Source organism: Mustelus asterias, unplaced genomic scaffold (genome assembly GCF_964213995.1).
Source record: "Mustelus asterias unplaced genomic scaffold, sMusAst1.hap1.1 HAP1_SCAFFOLD_155, whole genome shotgun sequence".
Taxonomy (NCBI): domain Eukaryota; kingdom Metazoa; phylum Chordata; class Chondrichthyes; order Carcharhiniformes; family Triakidae; genus Mustelus; species Mustelus asterias.
The window spans coordinates 174,650-201,525 of record NW_027590175.1 but is presented as its reverse complement, the minus strand read 5'-3'; the positions used below and the strand labels follow the sequence as shown (position 1 = coordinate 201,525).

At 43.2% G+C, this 26,876-nt stretch overlaps 1 protein-coding gene and 4 non-coding genes across 5 annotated transcripts in view; 2 read left to right on the top strand and 3 right to left on the bottom strand.

Moving 5' to 3' along the window:
• Positions 1-26,876, bottom strand: part of LOC144485143 (uncharacterized) — a 158,370-nt gene that overhangs the window by 61,975 nt on the left and 69,519 nt on the right. The window lies entirely within an intron of this gene.
• On the bottom strand, positions 9,608-9,679 carry trnac-gca (transfer RNA cysteine (anticodon GCA)). Its single transcript has one exon. It is a non-coding gene; the product is annotated as a tRNA-Cys (tRNA).
• trnak-cuu (transfer RNA lysine (anticodon CUU)) lies at positions 12,402-12,474 on the bottom strand. Its single transcript has one exon. It is a non-coding gene; the product is annotated as a tRNA-Lys (tRNA).
• trnat-ugu (transfer RNA threonine (anticodon UGU)) lies at positions 16,392-16,464 on the top strand. Its single transcript has one exon. It is a non-coding gene; the product is annotated as a tRNA-Thr (tRNA).
• Positions 22,825-22,898, top strand: trnak-cuu (transfer RNA lysine (anticodon CUU)). The gene has a single exon. It is a non-coding gene; the product is annotated as a tRNA-Lys (tRNA).

Below are 26,876 nucleotides of genomic sequence, written 5' to 3'. Positions count from 1 at the left end.
TGACCCTGGCACGAGGGAGGCAGCACACCATCCCAGAAATGTTAACGCTTTTCCCCTTAGAATTGAATCCTTCCCTCTATAGCAATGCCATTTTCCTCCTCCCCTATTGTGCAGCAGACCCATGCATGTTGCCACGACGTTGACTTTCACTGCTTTCCCCGGCACAGTCAGCCCCCTTCCCGCTCCACCGCGAAAGAACCAGTAGAGCAGCCCCCCTCCCCCATCCCCCCACGAAAGAAACAGTAGCCAAAACGTTATATCTGCTAGATGCCCACAGGCCACTCCTGAACTACCTTCCTTCCTCTACTCCGCCTCGTGGTCACCCATGGGCTTTCTGCCTTTTCAAACTTCACCTGCGGTGTGGTCACTTTCGGAACGTGTTATCGACGACTTGCTCAGCCATGGGGATGCCCCACATTGAATCTCCTGAGCCTCAGCTTCGAAATGTGGTTGGCCAGTAGCTACGTTTGGACACACTTCCTGAACACATGGTCACTAGTGACACCTGAAACTTGCACTTTTGCCATATAGGTGCAAGCTCTCCTGCCATGACTACCCTTAACCCATCCCTCTTGCCCCCACCGTTCCACGCCCGGCTCTACCCCCCGCCCAATCTCTCTCTCTCTCTCTCTCTCTCTCTCACACACACACACACACACACACGCAAGCACACACACACAAAGCCGCAACACCGCACCAATTGGCTGCCTGGACACGTCAGAAAAGTTAGCTGGCAATCGCAGTTTGCATGTTGTGTATGGGATTCATGGTCATGTGCTGGCAAATGCGGTAATAGGACGTATCAAATTGATTGAATGTGCAGCGTACATTTCCATACAGTATAGAATTTGGACGTAATATTCAGCACAAACATGCCTTCTGATCCTCATTGTGATTGCAGGCCCAGAACAATATCCACCAACCTATTACTTTTACTCATGATCCTTCAAACGAGTGAGTATTTCGGGCGATTATCACCGTTTTCTTTCACTGATGTTTTTTCGATTTTCCTCTCATATTTATTCCCCTCATTGGGGAAGCCTGGCTCCTCGAGTTTTGCTCTTGGACCAATGAATGCCCCGAGTCCATTGAATGGAAAATCAAACTGAACTATCTCAGTCAGAACGGCCGGTCTGGGGGAGGGATTTTGCTTCTCCGAGAAGAGCAGCCTTAGCTGATGAATATACCCAGAAGAAAATTGCAATGTTTATAGCCTGGGGCCAGTTCGCTAAGGAAATAATCTCTGAACATTCCCCCATTTTAATTTTACTCACGGAATGCAGTCCATCGCTAAATTTCAGTAGATTAGTGAATAAGAGCCCGCGTTATTTTTTGTATATCTGTGTAAGTGTGTTTTTCCGTGTGTGTGTGTGTATATGTGTGTCTATCTGTCTGTGTACATGTTTTTGGCTGTATGGTTGCGCGTGCCTGACTATGTGTGGATGTCTGTGTGTCTTTGTTTGTGTCCCTGCGTTTTGTGAGTTTCTGTGTAACCGTACCTCTTTTTGTCTGTAAGAGGGAACCTGTGTGGCGAAAGAAAGAATATCTTTTTGTGATTGTATGTGACAGAAAGAGAGAGATAATGTGTGTATTTTTGTCTGTAAGAGTGTATGCGTTCGAGAGAGTAAAAAATTGTGCTCAAAACGTATTTCATTTTATATCAAAAACACATCTAAAAGTTATGTTTGTCACATTCTGTTTTTTTTCCAGCGCAGAGCCAGCTGGAGAAACTTTTCCAAAAGCCCATAGTAGTAGCAGTGAGTGAAGGGGGTACTGTGGTGTTGTCCTGTCACTACCCCACCACATACACAGCAGCTTACCTATATTGGTACGTAGAGTACTCGGGATAGGCCTTCAGTACATTCTGGTCAGACATACTGCTGGTAATGAAGAGAACGCGCCTACATTTGGAAAGCGGTTTTCTGCTGTACAGGATAAAATGAACACAAACATCCTTTTGAACATCACAGACACTCAGATTTCTGACTCAGCCGTGTATTACTGCGCGGCGATGAAGCACCATGTTACATAGAGCCTTAACACTCGTACAAAATCTAACAGTTCCAGGTGATGTGTGACATTACACGCTCTTTCGGAAATGTGCGCAGACGCGATGGGCCAATTGGCCATCATCTGCACTGCAGGGATCGCATGCATTCCATGGATCCCTCATTGTCCTGAAAGTAAATGGCTTGCTAATGGGTTGAGGGAGTAGTGTAGAGTCAATCTGGAGTCGCATTTCGGTCAGGTTAAGGAAAGATGGCGATGTCCTCGCCCGACGCCCTGAAGGACATTGCTGAGTAAATTAATTTTCCATGTCAAACGATGAAAATTCACGATCACCATTATTGATATTAATTTTCAATCACAGACTGTGTTAATTTAACGTTTACCAGTTTCAAATGTTAGAATTGAATCAATTGGTGTGGAAGATTAACGTGGCCCTCTGACTAATGCGCGGAGTGACATTGTCACATGCCCACTGTCTCCTCGATAAGGGAAGTTATTTTCGAGACATTGCAACAGTGACTGCATTGCGAAAGTACCAGATTGGCTGTCACGTGCTTTAGGATAACTCGTGGTGCTGAAATGTATTTGTTTCCAGTTTCCAATTCTCCAAAATTGATAAACTTTTAATGATTTATCTGAGGAATTTGCTGCTGATAATGAACACTATAAAGCGCTAAAAGTTTTTCTTCGTCTCGAAAGCTGACGTCACAGGAAGTGTTGGTGTTTCATATGCCCTGTTAAAACATTTCCCCTTCTCTGTTCTGATTTTGATTAGTCTACTTTATGTTTCAATTGCTTCAAATTGAATTAGATAATCTGATCATCAGAATGAATTTAGGAGCGGAAATCTGTGGTCTCAGTAGCATTTGCAGTAGCTGACTATTTTTCCATGAATCATCTTCAGCAGAGAATTACACATCCTTACACTCGGTCACTGTTTCTATCAGGAGTTACATGTAGATGGGAAACTACCGTTAGAACCGGAAGTGCACATGTATCTGACTGAGGTAACTGGGACCGCAACTGCCAATCTCAGGTTGTGGCAGCAGCGAGAAGCTCCACCTCCCGACCTCGGATTATAATAACGTTAGCGGTTAAACTGACAACGGTGCACTTTTTTTCCCTCAAGGAATCTTCATTCGGGTAAAGGTGACAGAGTGAGCATTTCATTCATTGGAAGACTGATTTTGCAAGTTATGGTCACAGCGAGGACGTAAGGTAAAAAAAAACTCTGCTGAACAAGTGCTAACTGAAAGTTTAGCAGAATTGTCCATAAGTCAAACTAGAAACTTATAAATCCCTTTGAATGTGTGTAATATTAATCCCGGATTCTAAAAATCCTGCATGAACTAAACATTGATGAAAAATCCGTTATTTATAATATATTCCCTGCAAGTTATCAATGTGTGTCACATTCTGTGTTCGCTATGACGTACATACGACGTCAGTGAACTTCAATATATTGCTGTTAAACAAAAGGAATTCGAGTATTCAGCAGTGTCAGTGATTACTGTGCGTTCACACACACTCAGTGTGTGAATCGCGGCATTGTGCATTGATGTCACTGAATGATAAATGTTACTTCCTTCTGAATATCATTATCCCGCTTGAAATTTCAATCTTTGCAGTGTGTGCATTTGGATCAGTTACTGTCCGATTGTCAGGAGACTGGTGGCTGTACCCTACGCCAAACACAGAATGTCATGACATATGAGCGGGAACAGGAGGCACCGAGCCTCAATACTGGTAGAACCAGCGGTGACATATTGTCAGTGTCTGCAGGTTTCTAAGTAAATAGGCGTAAAGACAAACAGCAATGTCGTTATTCGGTATCTGTGCAATATTTGGAGCGTTTATTACAGGTAATTAATTTGAGTGCAATTTTGAACTAAACGTGAACAGTACTTGGGGTAAAACGTGAACACTGTGGGGTAAAATAGTAAAATCTACATGTTTAGATTTGTAAACGATACCATCATTTGGTCTTTCTGTGTCAGGTTTCGTGAAAATTACATTGGCGTCGAATTTGCAGCCAACACGCTGTCACCCTGATTAAGAATGCCATATTGCTCTTCATTGTGTCAGTCTCTGTGGCGCAATTGATTAGCGCGTCCGGCTGTTAAGCGAAAGGTTGGTGGTTTGAGTCCATCCAGGGATGGTGATTTCACTTCTTTTTTCTCTCCATCTGCTTTCATTGTCTCTTGGGTTTTGAGTGTCACTGAGTCCTTGGGCAACACTAAAAAAAACGTATCGTATGTTTCTGTCTCTGCTGTTAGCCGACGTTAATTTATTGAACATTTATCTCTAACATATTATTTGTAACAATTTATATATTTCAAATATTATTAAACTCAATAAGTGAACTCGAAACTTTAACCCATGTTTGATCTTGGGTTGCCATTATCCTGCACACTCCCCTTCTTTCTCAGATAGATCAGGAATTTGTCTATCCCATCCTGAAATGTGTTCAACGAGGGAAATACACAGCAAGTCGGCAATAATCAGTGGAATGAGGACTGAGTTAAACTTTCACCAGAATGCTGTTTTTATAATTGCAAAGTCCTGAGATTGAGAGCAGATAATTCACACTTGAGTTTCTTTGAGAGATGAATGCCTGCCGTGTTTTACATGGTAAGTTTCACAGGATCAGCAATGATGAGATTGGTGGGTTTTTGAAATTTGAAGTTACACGCGAACAGCTTGTGGGACTATTTCATTTATCATTGCCGTCTTGCAGTTTGTTTTAGGTTCTGGCAAAACCTGTATTTATAATACACGCATCAGCAGGTTTGGCAGAATCTTTGGACACGCATCAAATTTTAAACACTTCCATGTGTTACCTGTGTTCCTGAAGTATACTGATTATTGAGTTCAAAAAAACTGACAAAACCTTTTCAAAGCAGCTGTCCCATCGCTAAGTGTTATTAAATATTAAGGCATCACATTATTTCACAGCCATGCGGCACTTACACTTCCCCAATGCTTGAATAATATTCGGCAACTGCAGTCACGGAGAAAGAGATAAAATTCGGGGCAAATGTTACTTTCTGAATCTTATGTTAGATCAATGACTCTGCCACTTGGCTAAGATTTTCAACAGAATTAAAATTCTACAAAACAAGGATTTACATTGCAATCTGACTGCACTGTTTGATATTCTCGGCTGGTCACATTGGTCATGAGCAGCGTTTCTGGATTGGAGGAGTTAACATGTTCATTTCATAAACGATGGGCTCCTCGATTCAAAATAAGGTGGAGACATAATCGAAATTAATATTTTTAAATTTTTTTCCCTGATTCTAGATCGTTGTTGCATATGAACTGGATTGGAGCAGACAAAATGTTAATTTGTTCTTCACCATTTATTTTAAAAATGCCCTCAGCAAAGTCGCCACTGAACTTCTGTTGCTTTTCTACTTCCACTGTCACACTCACGGTGCAGCTGATGTAGGCTGGATGGATTTGCCATGGCAAGTGAGTGACGTTACGGTTATACGGTGACAAAAAGTGCCTCAGTAAGGTACTCTGGGCTAATATTCTCTGGATGATGTTTCAGCTATTTATGAATGAGGTACGGAGAGATTTTTTCACTCAAAGTCTTGTGAATCTTTGGAATTCTTTGATTTATTATCACATGTATTAGCATACAGTGAAAAGTATTGTTTCTTGCGCGCTTTACAGAGAAAGCATACCGTTCATAGAGAAGGGAATGAGAGAGTGCAGAATGTAGTGTTCCAATCAAAGCTAGATTGTAAGAAATTGATGAAAGCATTGTTGGAGACTTTAAAATAGTTAGAATGACGTTTTAGAAACATAGAACGAGAGTGAAGGATAGAATTAGAAGGTATGCTGGGCACAGCTTGCAAGAAGTAGCCTCGCTCGGGCGCCATCTTGCATCAATTCTGTAGCCGCACAGAGGTCTGTGGATCTTCAGTTGATGAAGACATGGAAGGTTGAGGTGGAGAGTTGTTGGAATCTAATTGAATGAAGGGCAATCGGGATAAACTTGGAAATTGGGGTTGAGGCTATGGATCTGCCTTGATTCAATCGTCGAGGAGGTTCAATGGGACATGTGAACCAATTCTACTCCATTGATTCTATTCACTGGCAACACCAGATACGGCATCAATAGGTTCTGCTGGTACCATTGATGAGTTCAGGGCAGTAATGATGTGGAGTTGCAGGCGTTGGACTGGGGTAAGCACAGTAAGTAGTCTCACAACACCAGGTTAAAATCCAACAGGTTTATTTGGGAGCACAAGCTTTCGGAGCACTGCCCGTTCAGCATATGAGTCACCTGATAAAGGGACAGTATTCCGAAAGCTCGTGCTACCAAATAAACCTGTTGGACTTACAGGACAGTAATATTAGTTGAAGCGTGAGATCGAATCTCACCACTGCTATATGTCCAGTTCATTATTTTTGCGAAATACCTTTGTTATCACACTAATTCCATGCAACCCAAATGTAAATTATTGTTGGCAATTGACGGGTTTGTGGAACCAGTTTCCTTGAATCATTGCATCGCAATGTTTCTGTGGTGCAGTGGTTGTCACATTTGCCTTATACGCGAAAGGTCCCCGGTTTGATTCGGGCAGAAATACTTTCATCATAAAGAGAAAAGGTTGCAAGATCTAAACTGACCTGACAGCATCTGTGGAGAGAGAATAGAACCAACGTTTTATGGCTGGATGACCCTTCGTCAGAGCTCCGGACTCGAAATGTTGGCTCTATTCTCTCTCTACAGATGCTGTCAGACCTGCTGAGATTTTCCAGCATTTTTTTATTTTTATTTCAGGTTCCAGCATCCGCAGTATTTTGCCCTCACACAAAAATTTCCAAATGCTTTTAATTTCAAAGGATTCGCCTATTGGAATTAGTTGCGCGTTTATCACGAAGAAATGAACCGACCTACTGAGTATTCCCAGTATTTTCTGATTGCAAAGTCAGGAATCACTCAGTGAAAGGAACAAAACGAATTTCTGTGATAGATCAGAAGGCATGATGAATTTCATGACACCAGGAATGGTAGGCAAGGCAACATTGAGCCAGTGGTAGTACAGGTTGTGTGGTCTAGTGGTTCACAGTCAATGTTTCCACCGCTATGCCCCGGAATTAATGACAAACTGTTAACTAAACAGAGCACTTTGCTCAGCACGTACTAAATTTCTGGAGTTGAAAGTATCTGAAAATAAAGGAAGAAGACATCATTTGCTTCAGTTGGTTACAAGATGTTGGAATGACTGTGTGACAATGTCAGTAACGAGCGTGACCTGAAATGAAGCAGTGAAGAGAGAGATGGTTATCAACGAATTTCAAATCTCTGATATCAGCTTTCCTGGCGTCCCGTGGTTAGGATTCGGCGCCATGTTCCGCGTTGGACTGCCAGGCAAATAGTGAATAACTTCTTATTTAACTCTTCATTAACCGAATTGTCCAACATTATACCCGATGTGCTCCAACCACAGAGATGAACTGTTTCAGAGCTGGAAAAATCGGAGATGGAACGACAGCAATAAACTCTGAAGAAGAATGACACGGCAGACATTTATCACAAAAGCAACTGACACACATGTCAAATTCTTCCTCTTTCAAATCGCATCGATTAACTCCTTGTTCTCCACCTCGGATATTTCCACATCCATCAAATATCACCCACCTGAAAATTCAACCTCTTCTTCGCTCCACTGATGATGATACACTAACTCCGCACTAGGCGCAGGAATTGGCTCCATAGCTCAGTGGTTGGAGCACATCGGGTATAATATTGGACAATTGAAAGGTTTTTTATTAGTGGCACAGTTAAGCTTACATTAATACTGTAATGAAGTTACTGTGACAATTCCCTCGTCGGCAGAACCGGCACCTTCTCGGGTAAATTGACAGCGAATTTAGCATGGCAAATGCACCTAACCAGCACATCTTTCACTCTGTGGGAGTAAGAAGGACACCCACGCAACACAGGGAAAACATGCAGACTCTGCACAGACAGTAATCAATGCCGGGAATCAAAACCGGGTCCCTGGCGCTGTGAGGCAGCTGTGGCACCATGTTGCCCAAAAAGATATTCTCTTGTTCATAAACGGAGAAAGAGCAGACAGTGTTTCGAAAGATGACCTAGTTCTGTCTTAATTCATTAAAAATGGGCGTCGCTGGCTGGCCAGCATTTATTGCCCATCCTGGTTGCCCTAGGACAGTTTGGAGTCAACCACTTTGCTGCAGCTCTGGAATCAATGTAGGCCAGGCCGGATAAGGGACGGCAGATTTCCTTCCCTAAAGCACATTACCGAACTCCATGTTTATTTTTCCGACAATCGACAATGGTTTCATGGTCATCAGTATATTCTTAATTCCAGATAGTTTTAATTGAATACAAATTGCACAACGTGCCGTGGCAGGATTCAAAAGCGGGGCCCCGTAAAATTGGATGAGTTTCTGGATAAATAATCTCGCGATAATACCACAAGGCCATCGTCCTTCCTAATATAAGCGTTTATCTTGAGAGATTTGGGTGTGTTTGTACAAGGAACGCAGGAAGATAGCGTGGTGGTGCAGCAAACAATAGGAAGGGAAATGACATTTTGGTCTTTATTGCCAACAGATTGCTGTATAAGAATAAAAACACCAACCTACATTTATACAGGGTTTTGTTGGGAGCAAGTGTGAAATATTCGGTGCAGTTCTGATATCCACAATGTTTTTTTCAGAAAAAGGCTACCCTTCCATTGGAGACGGTCCACTTGGTAGGTTCCTGTGATGAGAGAGTTCTCCTGGGATGTGAGGCTGTGTAAATTGGGCTGAAATTCCCTGGAGTTTGGAAGACTGAGAGGCAATCTTATTGAACCTACAGAATAATGAGAGATTGTTTCCCAGTCTCAGATGAGGACACACCGGAGAACTGACACACAAACACATCCAACCAAGACTCTAATTCTTAACTTTAATTGCATATTTGAAATGAATATATATTATACCATGTGATATGTATGATATGAATATTCATTAAATAAATAACGTTGACAACACCTGACAACAGTCGAGCGGCAACACTTGAGGAATATTTTTATTGTTGCCTCAGATCACAAGCCGGAACTGCGCGACAGTGAATGCTTATGGGGAAAATGAAAGTACAACTACCGCCTCTGGATGGTACTGAGCCACCAACCATTTGCTTAAAGTCGAACGCAATAACGAATTCCGCCACTGAGATGCAGACACGCTATATTAGGGTGTCAGCGAGTGCTGTATATATCCAACCCCAATTCTCTTTATAAAAACATACTCGAGAACTACAACATGACCACATCGTTTGCAATACTATGCAAGCCCCTTTGACGACTTCATTCCCCACAGTGTTGCAGCGATTTAGTGGTTTCCCGCTTCTCCCAACATGGGAAAGAGCCGTTTGATAGAGCAGAAAGGGACAAACTGTTTCCACTGACGATTGTCAGTAACCAAATAATTGGGACTGAAGGTAATTTATGAAAGACCGATTTGTATTTATGTCACGCCTTTCAGGGTTGGTGGACGTCACAATGCGCTTTGCAGCCTAAGAAAAACAGTCACAGTTGAAACTAAGTTAACAATTAGACAAGGAAGGGGGCACTCGGATTTGAACCGAGGGCCGTTTGATCTGCAGTCAAACGCTCTACCACTGAGCTATGCCCCCTCAGCTGAAAACTAGTGCTCGGGATCCAGCATAGTCTTATTAAGTGGTGGAGGGGGATCCAGTGGTCAGACTGCATCCCGCTTTGTCTCAGAGTTTCTGAGTGAAGTCGGAGAGCTTAGCGTTTAAGTTAGCGAGATGCTTTCCTGTGATTTGGCTGAGATTTGGATCCAGGTCTAGGAGATGTTTGTGTCAATCTAATCGATACAATCTACCCCATTGTCATATAGATTTGACCTTGTATCCCCATCTCTATTGGCAGCGCTTTGCAGCCTATCACTGTCCTTCACTATCTGTGTTTGTTCTTGAACTGTTGCCCATGTGACATTTCCAATTCGGACAGAAATATAGATCTAACTCCACTGCTTCTGACAGAGCTGTTTTCGATCAGGAAACAACTCAGGTTTGTGAAATAGATTATCAAAAACTTTAAATCTTGGCATATCGAAGCCGACCTATGACCCTAAGCACTGGACCACCAGGGTTTCATTCTCCTGGTTCTCCCACAGACTGGATACAGGAATATGCACAGTGCCAATTATTCACAGTCGCATTCTCCTTCCAGTCTTGTGCACGTTGTTCAGCTTTGAAATTATTCATCTTTTCACATCAGCTTCCAGTGTGATGGAAGCAGAGCAGTGATAAGCTGAAGTTTTTCAACAGATTTACCACAATAAGGCTTATAACAAACATTACTCTTTGAATGTGGTGAGCTACAGTGAAATTTAATGCAGTAGAAAGTAACTCACTCATTCTGACAGTTGGTACCAGCAATTGCAATGTAAATATGATGTCGAGATACCGGGTTGGGCTGGGGTGGGCACAATAAGAAGTCTCACAGCATCATGTTAAAGTCCAACAGGTTCATTTGCTCCGATAATAAAATCAATTTGCTTTATTTTATCAGCGCCCCGAAAGCTCCTGACTCTAAATAGGCCTGGTGTTGTAAGACTTCTCAATGTAAATATGAATTGTTGTGGGTAATTGACAGGATTGTGGAATGGGGCAGATTTTTCCGTCTTCCTGTTCAACCAACCACAAGTATCACTCCCGTTTTCGACCAGGAAGCAATACCCACTCTCCTTAATTCATGTGTTGCACGAGAGCAATGAATCATCATTCCCTAACCGTGAATCGAACCCAAACCATTGCAGTGAAAGCAACAAATTCTATCGACGAAACCAACACGGAAATTGAGGTGACCTGAGCATTATTGAGCAATTGTGGTCGTGTGGGTGCGTGTGTGATTTGGGAGAAAGGTCACGTGCTCTCGGGTAATCCCTGATGAATGAAGCCTCCGACCTCTTTATCGCTGAGCGTTTTGTGTTCTTGAGAAATCGTCCTCTGAAGCTGATGCAATGAGGCCAGGAGAGTAACTCACTGCACCGTCTGCAATGTGATTGCAGTGCGATTTGCTGAAAGCTGTTAATTTTATAAAAATAATCTTTTTGCGAATTGTAAATGAAATGCCCTTCAATACCCGGTAAGAATTCCTACAACACCAGGTTAAAGTGCAACGGGTTTGTTTGAAATCACGAGCTTTCGGAGCGCAGCTCCTTCATCACTCACGCTGAGGATTCACCACATTTTTCTGTCTTTGAATGAAAGCAATAGATATCTCGTCAGTTCCCCGGTATCCTGAGTGTACGACACTGATTTCCACAGTAGACTGCTTTAAATGTTTGTTTTCAATGTGAAATTAAGTGGTTTGATTCCATGTGAAGGATTTAAACTTACTCTTCCGGGAAGATGGTGACATAGTGGTAAAATCAGTGGAGTATGAATCCTGTGGCCCAGGCTCACAGGTCACGATCCCACCGCAGCCTAGAACTGAAACGGAAGTGAAAGCTTGTCTCAGTAATGAAGCTTTGTTTTCTGATTGTCATGAAAACACATCTTGCAGAAGGAAATCTGCCATCCTTCTCCTTTCTGGCCTCCATGGGACTCCAGAGGAAAGGCAATGTGATTGACTCTTAACTGCCCTCTGAAATGGCCCAGCAAAATACTTAGTTCAGAGGGAAATAGGGATGGACAACAAATGCTGGCATTGACAACAAAATATATATTGCATTCGCAGCATTTTAAGAAATGATTAATTCTCATTTTGTTTCATTTCATGTCAAACAGGGTGACATATTCTGGTGTCTTATTATTTAAAACCTCAGCCTTTCAATTGTTCAAACAGGTAAGATTCAGTCAGAGAAAGGTGATCCACTGTGATCCAAAACTAGGTTTTGTAGTTGCTGCAAATCCCACCTCAAAACAGAAAATGTTGGAAGCACTCATCGGCTTCAACAGCTTCTGTGGAGAGGGAAAGAGAGTGAATGATTCAGGTTGCTGACCTTTGACCCTAACTGGAAAAAAGTAGTGATTTAATGGTTTACAAACAAGTACAGAGTCAAGGAAAATAGAGAGGGAGAGGAGGAAAGAACAGACGGTCTTTTGATCGGATGGAAGGCTGGAGCGACTGAATTACAATGGAGATGATTATTATTCCCACTGACACAATCGCGCAGATCTGGGTTTGAATCTCATAATAAATGAGATCAAAACCTCTCGCTGAGTTCAGCGCTAAACTCCCCGCCTTCCAGTGAACTGGAGGCAGTTTTCAGTCAGAAACCCACAACTGTGAGATAAACAACGCAGAAAGGAGAAAGATTCAGTTTGAGCGGTGACACTTCTGGAGGAACGGAGATCTAGAATTCACCCAGGAATGAGGCAATGTCGCCCAACGTGGGGCTCGAACCCACGACCCCGAGATTAAGAGTCTCATGTTCTACCGACTGAGCTAGCCGGGCACATGGAGTAACTTGCTTGCCATAACCTAAAATGCATGGAGACAAATACGGTTTTTCCATCTGGTGTCTCAGCTTGTTCTGATTTCAAAGTTTACAATGAATCTACTGACATAATCCCCAAAGTTCCTATCCATTCCTCACAGTCATTAATTACATTATTCACATCTTCCAATTCTTAGCCTCACCTCTCCCAAATATTCCAAACTCCTCTTACATCATTCACCTTATTTTTCTTTGTTCTTAATAATTTAGCCAGGGGTGGAGGGAACTCAATATTTAAACTGTCAAACTGTTTCCCAGTTTCAGACTTTTCAGTAAGATCACCTCTGATTATTCTAAACTCCAGAGTGAACAGACTCACCCCACTGATTCTCTCCTTGCAGGAGAAACGCAGAAATCAATCCAGTGAACCTCGGTTACACACAGGCAGCGAAATAATGGACAGGGCAAGGAACAAAATACGTCAACGTAATAAAAACATAGTCAGTGAGTCTGAGGGAGATATATAGAGACAATGAAAAACAGAAACAGCGAGTGCGGTACACATCCACAACCCACGAATGAATAACAATAATTACACAGCCAGCTGTCTCAACCAACAAACATGGGGTCCTCTAATCTGGTGAACAGAGATAAAGTGAATGGCCACAAGCATATTCACCTTTTAATGTCTTGATTTTCTTGTGTGAGTGTTGTGTTGATAGATTGCCTGCACTGTGTGCTCAGGTTCCCCAACCAAATCCCATGTAAACCAATCCCAACGTTTGCGCTGAAAATACATTCATAAAACCTATAACTTGTCCAATACGAAACAACAGCTGATTGAGGATCGAGCCCGGCATGTGAACCCGAGATCGCTCACACGCTTGTAGATGTTTACGCCCACAGGCCTGAGTCATACCTCTCGCCCAACGAGCCGCTGCTGAATATGTTGTTCAATGAAAATATTTCCATTGACATCCAAAGCTGCTCAGACTTGTGCAGTGAAAGGTGAAAATGCTGGAAAAACTCAGAAAGCCAGACAGCTTGTGTGCACAGGAAAACAAATCTTATATTTTAGCTCCATAACCTTTCATTGGGAATAACTGGGATTTTTTAGAAATGTAGGAAGTTTTAAACAAGTGTTATCCAGCAGCATAACAAGAGGGTTTGAGGCCTCTTGCCGGGTGTAAATCAGGAGAGATTAAATGAGGAAAACAAAGAAATTTAAAGTAATTAAACCACAGAATGGGGCCATTCCTCAGTCCCTTACAGCACTCAGTTGTGTTGTAGATGAAGGGGAACCTGTGGATGTAATGTACGTAGATTACATTGGAGCCACAGTGATGAGTTGGTGGGTTTTGAAAATTGAAAGTTGCACTTAGGAAATAGAATTAGGAGCAGAAGTGGACAAATTCAGCGCTTTGTGCCTGAACCGTCATGCAATCAGTTCATGACTGATCTCTCCCTGTTCTCAAATCCACCTCCCTAGCCGTTCCAATATCGCCTCGTCCCTTTAATTATCAGGAATATATCTGTCTCTTTCTTGAAATCATTTAATGATTCAGACTCAACCGCGCTATACGGCAATGCATTCCACAAATTCACGACCCTCAGTGAGAAGCAGTTCCTCCTCATCTCAGTTTTAAATCTAACACCTCTCAACCTATACATTTGACATCGTGTTCCCGATTGCGCATAAGAAAAAAGATTTCACTTTCTTCAATCCTATTTAGAATTTTATATACCACGATCACTTCCGCATCTTGTGGGAGTATTTCACCTCACTGTCGATTTCATGTCCCAGCAAGCACAATCGTTGTTGTCATTAGCTGAAGCAGTCACTTATGTTCCATCCAAACTGGACACATTAAGGGATATATGGTAAGTCATTTTGAGTTCACCCATGGCCCTGGGAGTCCAGTGGGTTGTATTCAGTACTCCCCAGTGTTGTTTGTTTTCAATTCCCGCTCAGAGAACGATTATTTATAGCTCTCAGCAAACTATTGAAAAGTAACCTGATTTACTATCTGATCGAAAGCAGTTTTACTAATAGCAGCCGAGTGAGTTTTGCAAGTCTACATCACAGCTGCAAATGTCACATGTGCAACAGGTCAAGAACAAACACAGTAGCAGAAAGATAGTGATAGGCTGCAAAGCGCTGACAATTGAGATGGTGATGTAAGGTAACATTTGGATGGTAAAAAGGTCAGATTTTTGCGTTCACACTGAATTATTGAACTTTTCCCTCACTCTGCAACGGAAATATTTGGAAAAGGTTCTCTCTCGTTTCAAACAGTCGGAAGTGAAATTAATAACTGTCAGTGGAATGTCTGTTGTATGCTGTCACTGATTCAATGTATCACTGGGGTGGAAACAGAAGGTGCCATATTGCAACAGAGACTTGCTTGTGATGAATGTAGTCTGGCCTGGCGCGAAAAATAACGCAACACATGCAGTGTGTGTAAAGCAAGTTGTAAAACAGGCTACAAGCAGCTGGGCTGGTGGTTAGAGTTTGACCCTTTCACTGCTGTTTCGATTGGTGGTCAGGTAATGGAGATTTGTTGCTTCATCCAAACCGTAAAAACAAATGTCAGTTATTGCCTGGTGGAACATATAAAACACAATCTCGCCTCGCGTCCTGAAGTGAAGACTGAGCAAATTCAACAGGATGTTTATTTTTGCCATTTCTGGCAGGATATTGGGAACCAGGCACGGTTAAGGGCAGTTTAAATGGTGCTGGTCCTTCACTGCAGCTCATTCTGTTTCTGACTGGATGTGATTCCTGCTTCTAACACAGTTCAGGATCAATTAATTCAGCGAAGGAGCAGGCTCAAGCCAACTGATGGACTGTTGCAGCTCCTTTGCTGCTAATTTCAATAACAATACCAGTAAAGGACACAGCTGCTTACGTGGTAGCGTAGCCGAGTAATCTAAGCCAGTGGCTAAAGGTCCAGTCTCTACGGAGTTGTTGGTTCGACTGCAGCCACTGCCAGAATGGGTTGGAGCTTTGGTCCCTGCAGTTGAAGTCCAGCATTTCAGATTGAATGCAAGAATTTGTGCCGTGTCGTTTTTGGCATGAAGAAAGAGGAGCGACAGAGCAATGTCAACAGTTGTTGAGGTAAAGGAACGAGTGTGGATGGAGTGGAGCAAATTATCGTGGATTCTGGAATCGGAAACAAAAAGAGAAAATGCTGGAAAATCTCACCAGGTCTGGCAGCATCTGTAAGGAGTGAAGAAAGCTGACATTTCGAGTCCAGATGACCCTTTGTCAAAGCTGGGAGGAGTGGAGCTGCTCCGACAGAGAATACAAACGGGAACACCGGTTGAATGGCTGTCTGTCGAAATAAACAGCAGGATTGCAAACATTGAGACGACAGTCCCGGCCCAGGGGATGGATTGTGATTTTCTAACTGAGGTTCAAATCCTGTCATGTACACTTCCCGTCATTCCTCATTGTGACTTTCTTTTACTGAAATTTATTGGAAATGAAGCAATGGGCGCAGAGATGATCAACTCATTGCAAATTTGTCACATCAGTGTCACTGAGGGTCCCGTGATCAGCGTCGGAGCTGTGACGCGGTTTCGATTCCCAGTCACGGAGTGAATAAATTTTTGTTCATTTCTTCATTGAATAAAAACAGCGTCCGTGAAGTGAACAACAAGCTAAATCTTCCAGCTGGATGAACTTGTATCAGAGCTGGAAAAAATAGAGATGTAACATTAACGATAAACTCTGAAGAAGAACCACATGACACACACAACATACATGTCACGTACATACACAATACACATGTCAAATCATGTCACTTTCAACTTCTGTCTTTTAAATTCCTGCTCTCCACCTCAGACATTTCCACATTCATCAAAAATCTCCGTCCTCAAACCCCATCCTGGTCCTCAATCCACGGATAATGCTGCACTTACTGGAAGCTTTTGGCTCCATAGCTCAGTGGTTAGAGCACTGGTCTTGTAAACCAGGAGTCGCGAGTTGAATTCTCGCTGGAGCCTATGGGTAAAGTTCAGCTGATAGAAGCTTTAGGAAAGGGGAAGAGAGCCTGCAAGACGAGAGAGCTTTGATCAGTGGAGACTCAGATCGGATGTCGTTTCAGAAAGCGAATAGATAAGTCCTTCTTCGTAAATAAAAAAGAGCAGTACATATTTGAAGAGCTAAAAAAGGTTCGTGTCGGTATTGAGAATAGAATAGATGCGTTTGTACAAGGGAGGCATAAAGCTGGCATGTCGGTGCAGGCAATGATTGGAAGGAAAATTGCATTTTGATCTTTATTGACGGCAGACTGGAGTCCAAGTATAACGAGGTGTAGCTGCAATTGCGCAGAGTTTTGTTGAGACCAGATGTTGAATATTCTGTGCAGATGTGATATTCACATTTAAGAAAGGATTTATTTGCATTGGAAACGGTGCAGATAAGGTTCAGCAGATGATCCCTGGGATGAGGGAGTTGTCGTATGATGAGAGGCTGAGTAAATTGGGCTGAAAGTCTGTGGAGTTTGGAAGAATGAGAGGCGATTTCATTAAACCTACAAAAGTCTGATTGGGTTTGACAGGGTGGAGGCTGAGAGATTTCTTCTGCTTGTCGGGAAATCTAACCCACGGCAGTTCAGTCTCAGGAAAATGGGCTGATCATTTCGGCCTTAAATAAGGCGAAATTACTTCACCGAAATGTTTGTGAATCTTTGAAATTCTCAATGCCAGACAGTTATGGAAGCTCCATCATCGAATACATTTAACGTTGGGATAGACAGGTTTCTGGCCTCTCGGGGAATTCAGGGATATGGGGAGCTGGTGAAAAACTGAGTTGTACCCCAAGATCAGCCATAACGGTATTGAATTTCGGGAACACGCTTGATGGACCGGGTGGTCTACTCCTGCTCCGATTTATTGTGATCATGTGTATGATCAAGCTAGTAATTCATGTTAAAATAAAAGCAGAAAGTGCTGGAAGTTCTCAGCAGGTCTTGCAGCAAATGTGAAGCGGACAGAGAGTTAAGGTACTGAGTCTAATATGGCTCGTTTTAAACTCGTAACTGAGTGTGAGTTACAACAATTAGCACAATATCGAGACAGGGAATTGAATTGAATCCAGGCAGTGAAAGCCCTGAATTTAAACTCCTGTATTATTTCGGCAGTAAGCTTGTTCTGGAAACTTACCTGCCAATTGAAAGTGTGGAGGTTTGAGAGCACCCCGAGCCAAATGGACTCCCGCTATTCCTGTTTCTGCTTATATTTCCGACATATATTTACTTTGTGCCCTTCTGTAACAGTGAAACATTGTCCAAACTTTGTCAGTCTTGCTGTTATTCAGTAAATTACCAGACTGTTATGACACAGAGGCTCATCCCCTTTATCTCACATCGTAATCTGGAAAAACTATTTGTGAAACTGCTAACTGTTTTTTATTAACGTTCAGAGGCTTATTAATGATAAAAATGCCTGTCATTCACTTTGAGTGAATAATTAACAAGATATTTTATTCAAATAACCAAGAACTTTAAGTAAACAAGTAAAACATGTTAATTAAGGTACGGTTCGACTGAAATGCTGTACAAATAATACCAGGAACATTCATTACCAAAACTGTAATCACAGAATTTCAGTCACTCTCAAAGAAATTATACAAGCAGCCTCGATGGGATTCAGAAGATTTTGGAGTTCTTCAGTAGTTGTGCGGTGTCTGTAAGGTCTTTCTAACTCCGTATCCTTCTGTTAGATAGTTTTCTTAAACGAATTTTAATCTGTCAGGGGTGGAGAGCTGCTGTCGAGGCAAATGTTTTTTTGACTGGCTGCCCTGGCCTCTGGAGATGGTCACCTAAGATATTATCGAGCGATGGCTGTTCCTCTGGCCTTTTTTGACCTGATGTGGAGATGCCGGCGTTGGACTGCGGTAAACACATTAAGAGTTTTAACAACACCAGGTTAAAGTCCAACAGGTTTGTTTGGTAGCAAATGCCATTCGCTTTTAGAGCGCTGCCCCTTCGTCAGATGGAGTGGATTTCTGCTCGCAAACAAGACACACAGAGACAGAAAATCAAGTTACAGAATACTGATTAGAATGCCAATCCTTACAACCAACCAGGTCTTAAAGACACAGACAATGTGAGTGGATGGAGCATTAGGCAAAGGTTAAAGAAATGTGTATTGTCTCCAGACAGGAGAGCCAGTGAGATTCTGCAAGTACAGGAGGCAAGCTGTGGGGGGTACCGAAAGTGTGACATGAATCCAATTTCCCGGTTGAGGCCGTCCTCATGTGTGCGGAATTTGGCTATCCGTTTCTGCTCAGCGACTCTGCGCTGTCGTGTGTCGTGAAGGCCACCTTGGAGAACGCTTACCCGGAGATCAGACGCTGAATGCCCGTGACTGCTGTAGTGCTCCCCCACAGGAAGAGAACAGTCTTGCCTGGTGATTGTCTAGCGGTGTTCATTCATCCGTTGTCGTAGCGTCTGCATGGTTTCCCCAATGTACCATGCCTCGGGACAGCCTTTCCTGCAGCGTATCAGGTAGAGAACGTTGGCCGAGTTGCAAGAGTAGGTACCGTGTACCTGATAGATGGTGTTCTCACGTGAGATGATGGCATCCGTGTCGATGATCCGGCACGTCTTGCAGAGGTTGCTGTGGCAGGGATGCGTGGTGTCATGGTCCCTATTCTCCTGAAGGCTGGGTAGTTTGCTGCGGAAAATAGTCTGTTTGAAGTTGTGTGGTTGTTTGAAGGCAAGAAGTGGGGGGTGTGGGGATGGCCTTGACGAGATGTTCGTCTTCATCAATGACATGTTGAAGGCTCCGGAGGAGATGCCGTAGCTTCTCCGCTCCAGGGAAGTACTGGACGACGAATGGTACTCTGTCCACCGTGTCCCATGTTTGTCTTCTGAGGAGTTCGGTGCGGTTTTTCGCTGTGGCGCGTTGGAACTGTCGATCGATGAGTCGAGCGCCATGTCCTGTTCTTATGAGGGCATCTTTCAGCGTCTGGAGGTGTCTGTTGCGATCCTCCCCATCAGAGCAGATCCTGTGTGTACGGAGGACTTGTCCGTATGGGATGGCTTCTTTAACGTGTTCAGAATGGAAGCTGGAGAAGTGGAGCATCGTGAGGTTATCCGTGGGCTTGCGGTACAGTGAGGTGCCGAGGCGAGCGTCCTTAATGGAGATGCGTGTGTCCAAGAATGCAACCGATTCCGGAGAGTAGTCCATGGTGAGTCTGATGGTGGGATGGAACTTGTTGATGTCATGGTATAGTTGTTTCAGTGATTGTTCACCACGAGTCCAAAGGAAGAAAATGTCATCGATATATCGAGTGAATAGCATCGATTGAAGGTCCTGTGCGGTGAAGTCGTCTTGGTCGAACCTGTGCATGAAGAGGTTGGCATATTGATGTGCGAATTTTGTCCCCATGGCTGTTCCGTGTGTCTGGATGAAGATCTGGTTGTTGAAGGTGAAGACATTGTGGTCCAGGATGAAGCGGATGAGTTGTAAAATTGCATCTGGAAACTGGCAGATTTCGGCGTTGAGTACTGAGGCCGTTGCAGCAATGCCATCATCGTGGGGGATGCTGGTGTCGAGTGCCGAGACATCCATTGTGACGAGTAGTGTTCCTGGTTCAATTGCTCCATGTGTGTTGAGTTTCTGTCGGAAATCCGCAGTGTCGCGACAAAAACTGGGGGTTCTTTGTACCATGGGCTTCAGGATGCCCTCGACATAGCCGGAGAGGTTCTCGCACAGGGTCCCATTGCCCGATACGATGGGACGGCCGGGTGTGTTTGCCTTGTGTATCTTTGGGAGGCAGTAGTGATCTCCAACGTGGGGAGTACGTGGGATGAGAGCACGGAGGGTGCTCTGAAGGTCCGGATCAAAGGTTTTGATCGGAGTGCTGAGTTGACGGGTGTGTTCTTTGGTCGGATCTGTGGGTAACTGTCTGTAGTGTTCCTCGTTGTTCAGTTGTCGGTACACTTCTTTGCAGTAATCCGTTCTGTCCAGTATGACGATGGCCTCTGAGTGCGGAGTTGTCTCCTCAACTCAGTCCTAAATGGTTGACACACCATCCGGATAATGTGAGCCCAGTTCAAAGCACTCCAGACTCCAGCAAGAGGCGGGGGAGGGGGTGTTGCGGGAGAGGGGGGGGCGTGGGGGGGCGTTGGGGGGAGAGGGGCGGTGGAAACAATCTCTCAGCATGTACACTGTCAAACAGTCTCGCCGTTCCAGACTTTTCAATGGGATCACTTTTCATTATCCCAAACCCCAGGGAGAACAAGGGCAACTGCCTCATCACAACAATCAATCCAGTGAATCTTGGTTCCACAAACAGCGCGAGAATAGAGGGAAATAAGAACAAAGTATGGAAAGTTGATAGAGGCACAAAGAGAGACTGAGACAGTGAAAGAGACTGACGTCGATACACAGAAACAAAGCGACAGATATGGACAGTGAGTGGGGGAGTCAGCCACATCTAATGAATGAATAACAATGTAGACAAAGCCAGCGGCCGGAGTCCACAAGGATCGGGTCCTTTAATCGTTGACTCGGGACAAAGAGAATGTTCAAAAGCATAGTCAACTTTTGAAAACATCTCGAATTACTTGAGAGGCAGTTTCCCAAACCGAACCGTGAGTAAACTCATCCTGCTCTGTCCACGGCAAAGAAATGAGGAAGATTTTGCCATTGCTAACAACAACGGGGCTTGTCTGGGATTTGAACCCAGGGCCTCTCGCAAACCGACAAATCACAACACTCAAAGCGAGAATCATACCCCGAGACCAACGAGCCACTGCTGCAAGGTCGGTTCAAATACAGATATTATATTGCCATCCGAATCTGATCTGACAACTGCAGTGGAAGTTGGAAGCGCTGGAAAAACTCAGGAAGCCAGGCAGCATGTGCACATAGGGAAAGGAATCTCCTCTTACACCTGCATAACTTTTCTTTTCAACTGGTAAAGGTTGGAAATGTAGGAAGTTTTAAACAAGTGAAATCCAGGAGGTAGAAAGCATAACAACAGGAAAGGGCTCTGATAAGATACAATTCAGGAGAGATAAATGAACAAGTACTGTGTCGTCCATGGCCTGAGATTGAGGAAAGCAGAGTATCACAGAATGTTTGCACCGCAGCATGAGACCATTCACAAGATCTTTGAAGCAGTCGCGTGTCCTGTGGATAATAGGGAGCCGGTGGGTGTACTGTACAGTGATTACACAGGAGCTGCAGTGATGAGGTTGGTGGATTTTGGTGATTGAGAGGAACACATGAGCAGCTTGTGTGACTATTTCACCTCATTGCCGCTTTTATACGGCAGCGAAAAGTAATCGTTGTTGCCACTGGATGAAGGACTAACTTATGTTCAACCTGAACAGAACATTTTGAAAGAGAGACTTGCCTCTGGTGGAAATAGATCTGAGATGAAAATAATGAAATATAAAATGAAGTAAATTAGATTAAACATCCAACGTATTAGAAATATTGGGACGTCCAACCTTTTAGAAATATTGGGTTTACAGTAAGTGACATGAACTGATGCTGTGATCGCAGATATAGAACTGGGACCACCATCACACCGAGTGAATCCGCTGTCTGTTTAAATGTTGATCAATGAAAACTTTTAATTACATTGCACAATGGAACATACGGGAACTCAGTCAATAAGCACCTTTCACTCACAAATAACAGAAAAGGTCAATTTCATCTCGCAACTTTCAGCCTTTTGCCATCTTCTGTATATTTACCATGAAGATTTCTAAAGTAAGTGAATAGAGTTTGTGATGGTTAAAAAAAAAACGCGTTCACACCCTTGGGATACGTAAGCACAGTGACGCACACAGAGGAGCAAACATAAGTATAGACCACGCGAGACAGAGGACTAACGAGCGACAAAACGGAAGCTTGGCATGAAGGGAGTACAGCTTAGGGGTAGAGCATTTGACTGCAGGTCACGATGTTTCTGCATTCAAATTGAATGCCTGCTTCCGCGCTTAATTGATTTGTTTTCAATTAAAACTGCCCTTCATTGACTGGAAAGTGCTTTGTGACGTCCGCTGGTCGGGATAGGTTCTATATAAATGCAAATATTTCATGATCTTCAATCCTCGTCCTCTGTTACTGAGCCCAGTCAGTGGGAACAGTCTGTCGCTCCCTACTCTATCAAACGGCCCTTTTCCATGTTAGGAGAAGGGATTAACCATTACAGCGCAACAACACTGTGGGGTAAAATAATAAAATATACACGTTTAGATTTGTGAACGATGCCATCATTTGGTCTTTCTGTGTCAGGTTTGGTGAAAATTGAATTGGCGTCTAACTTGCAGCCAACACGCTGTCACCCTGATTTAGGATCCCATGTAAGTTTCAGTTGTGTTAGTCCTCCTTGTGTCAGTCTCTGTGGCGCAATTGGTTAGCGCATTCGGCTCTTAACTGAAAGGTCGATGGTTCGAGACCATCCAGGGACGGGGCTTTCGTTTTTTTTCCCTCTCCATCTGCTTTCATTGTCTCTCGGTTTTTGAGTGTCACTGAGTCCTTGGGCAACACTCAAAAGAAACTTATCGTGTGTTTCCGCCTCTACTGTTAGCCGACGTTAGTTTATTGAACATTTATCTCCAACATATTATTTGTAAAAATTTATATATTTCAAATATTATTAAACTCAATAACTGAACTCGAAACTTTAACCCATGTTTGATCTTGGGTTTCCATTTTCCTGCCCATACCTCTTCTTTCTCAGATAGATCAGGAATCTGTCTGTCCCAACCTGAAATGTATTCATTGAGGGAAATACACAGCAAATCGGCAAAGATCAGTGGAATGAGGACTGAGTTAATCTTTCACCAGAATGCTGCTTTTATAATTGAAAAGTCCTGAGATTGAGAGCAGAGAGTTCACATTTGAGGCGTTTCAGTTCTTTGAGAGATGAATGCCTGCCGTGTTTTACAAGGTAAGTTTTCACAGGATCAGTAATGATGAGGTTGGTGGGTTTTGGAAATTGAAAGTTACACGTGAACAGCTTGTGGGACTATTTCATTTATCATTGCCGTCTTGCCGTTTTATGCTCTGATACAACCTGTATTTATAATACAAGCATGAGATGGTGGAAATTCTCAGCAGGTTTGGCAGAATCTGTGGACACGCATCAAATTCTAAACACTTCCATGTGTCACCTGTGTTCTGAAGTATACTGATCCTTGTGTTCAAAAAAATTTGACAAAAACTTTTCAAAGCAGCTGCCCCATCTCTAAGTGTTATTAAATATCAAGGAATCACATTATCTCACAGCCATGTGGCATTTACACTCCCCCAATGCTTGAATAATATTCTGCAACTGCATTCATGGAGAAAGAGATAAAATTCGGGACAAATGTTATTTTCTGAATCTTATGTTAGATCAATGACTCTGCCACATGGCTAAGGTTTGCAACCGAATTATATTCCAACAAAACAAGGATTTAAATTGCAATCAGACTGCACGGTTTGATATTCTAGGCCGGTCACATTGGTCATGAGCAGAGTTTCTGGATTGTAGGAGTTAACATGTTCATTTCATATACGGTGAGCTCCCCGATTCAAAATAAGGTCGAAACATTATCGAAATTAATATTTTTTTGAATTTTCCCCGATTCTTGGTCGCTGTTGCATATGAACTGGATTGGAGCAGACAAAATGTGAATTTGTTCTTCACCATTTATTGAAAAAGAATACCCTCAGCAAAGTCGCCGCTGGCATACTGTTGCTTTTCTGCTTCCACTGTCACACTCACGATGCAGCTGATGCAGGCTGGATGGATTAGCCATGGCAAATGAGTGATGTTCCGGTTCGACAGTGGCAAAAGTGCCTCAGTAAGGCATTCTGGGCTTACATTTTCTGGTTAATGTTTCAGCCACTCATGACTGAGATATGGAGATATTTCTTCACTCAAAGGCTTGTGAATATTTGGAATTATTTGACTTATTATTGTCACATATATTAGCATAAAATAAAAAGTATTGTTTCTTGCGCGCTGTACAGACAAAGCATACCGTTCATAGAGAAGGAAACGAGAGACTGCAGAGTGTAGTGTTACAGTCATAGCTGGGATGTAAGAAATTGAATTGAAGCATTGTGAGAGAGTTTAAAAGAGTTAGAATGACGTTTTAGAAGCATAGAACGAGAGTAAAAGATAGAGTTAGAAGGTATGCTGGGCACAGCTTGCTGGAGGTCGCCTCGCTCGGGTGCCATCTTGCATCAATTCTGTAGCTGCACAGAGGATATTCTGTGGATATTCAATTCATGAAGACATTGAAGGTAGAGGTGGAAAGTTGTTAGAATCTAAGTGAATGAAGGGCTCTCGGGATAAACTTGGAAATTGCGGTTGAGGCTGTGGATCTGCCTCGATTCAGTGGTGGAGGAGGCTCAATGGATCATGTGACCCAATTCTACTCCATTGATTCTGTTCACTTGCAATACCAGATATGGCATCAATAGGTTCTGCTGGTAGCATTGATGAGTTCAGGACAGTAATGATGTGGAGTTGCCGGCGTTGGACTGGGATAGGCACAGTAAGTAATCTCACAACACCAGGTTAAAGTCCAAAAGGGTTATTTGGCAGCACAAGCTTTCGGAGCACTGCCCTTTCATGACGTGAGCCACGTGCTACCAAATAAATATGTTGGACTTTAACCTGGTGCTGTGAGACTCGTTACAAGGCAGTAATATGAGTTGAAGCGTGTGATCGAATCTAATCACCGCTATATGTCCAGTTAATTAACTTTACGAAATATCTTTGTTATCACACGAATTCCATGCAACTCAAATGTAAATTATTGTTGGCAATTGACGGGTTTGTGGCACCAGTTTCCTTGAATCAGTGCATCGCAATGTTTCTGTGGTGTCGTGGTTGTCACATTCACGTTACACGCGAAAGATCCGCGGTTTAATCCCGGCAGAAATACTTGCAACGTATAGAGAAAATGTTGGAAGATCTAAACTGACCTGACAGCATCTGTGGAGAACGAATAGAGCCAACGTTGAAAGTCCGGATGACCCTTCGTCAGAGCTCCGGACTCGAAACGTTGGCTCTATTCTGTCTCTACAGATGCTGTCAGTCCTGCTAAGATTTTCCAGCAGTTTTCTATTTCTGTTTCAGGTTCCAGCATCCGCAATATTTTACCTTCACAGAAAAAAAAATTCAAATGGTTTTAATTTCAGAGGGATTCGACTACTGGAATTATTTGCGTGTTTGTCACTAAATATGAACTGACCTGCTGAGTATTCCCAGTATTTTCTGATTGTAAAGTGAGGAATCACTCAGCGAAAGGATCAAAAGGAATCTCTGTGATAGAGAACAAGACAGAATGGATTACATGACACCAGGAATGGTGGACAAGGCAACATTGAACCAGTAATAGTGGAGCCTGGGTGGTCTAGTGGTTCAGAGTCAATGTTTCCACCGCTATGCCCCGGAATTGATGACAAACTGTTAACTAAACAGAGCACTTTGCTCAGCACGTACTGAATTTCTGGAGTTGAAAGTATCTGAACATAAAGGAAGAAGACATAATTTGTTTTAGTTGGTTATAAGATGTTGGAATGACTGTGTGACAATGTCAGTTGCGAAATTGACCTGAAATGAAGCGGTGGAGACAGAGATGGTTATCAACGAATTTCAAATCTCTGATATTAGCTTTCCTGGTGTCCCGTGGTCAGGTTTCGGCGCCATGTCTCGCGTTGGAGTCCCAGGCAAGTAACGAATAACTTATTATTTAACTCTTCATTAAATGAAAACACATCTCACAGTGTCTGTTGAGGGAGAAAGAAGATTAATCTTCAGCAGATGAATTGTATCAGAGCTGGAAAAATCAGAGATGTAACAACAGCAATAAACTCTGAAGAAGAATGACACGGCAGACATTTATCACAAAAGCCACTGACACACATGTCAAATTCTTCCTCTTTCAAGTCTCATCGATTAACTCCTTGTTCTCCACCTCGGATATTTCCACATCCATTAAATATCACCCACCTGAAAATTCAACCCCTTCTTCGCTCCACTGATGATGATACAGCAGCTCCGTACTGGGCGCAGGAATTGGCTCTGTAGCTCAGTGGTTGCAGCAGATCGGGTGTAAGGTTAGACAGTTTAAATTTTATTTATTAGTCCCACAATTAAGCTTACATTAAGACCGCAATGAAGTTTCTGTGACAATTCCCTCGTCGGCAGAACCGGCACCTTCTCGGGTAAATTGACAGCTAATTTAGCATGGCCGATGTACCTAACCACCACATCTTTCACTCTGTGGGAATAAGAAGGAGCACCCGCAGGAAACCCACGCAACACTGGGAAAACATGCAGACTCTGCACAGACAGTAACCAATGACGGAAATCAAATCCGGGTCCCTGGCGCTGTGAGGCAGCAGTGCCACCATGTTGCCCAAAAAGATATTCTCTTGTTCATAAA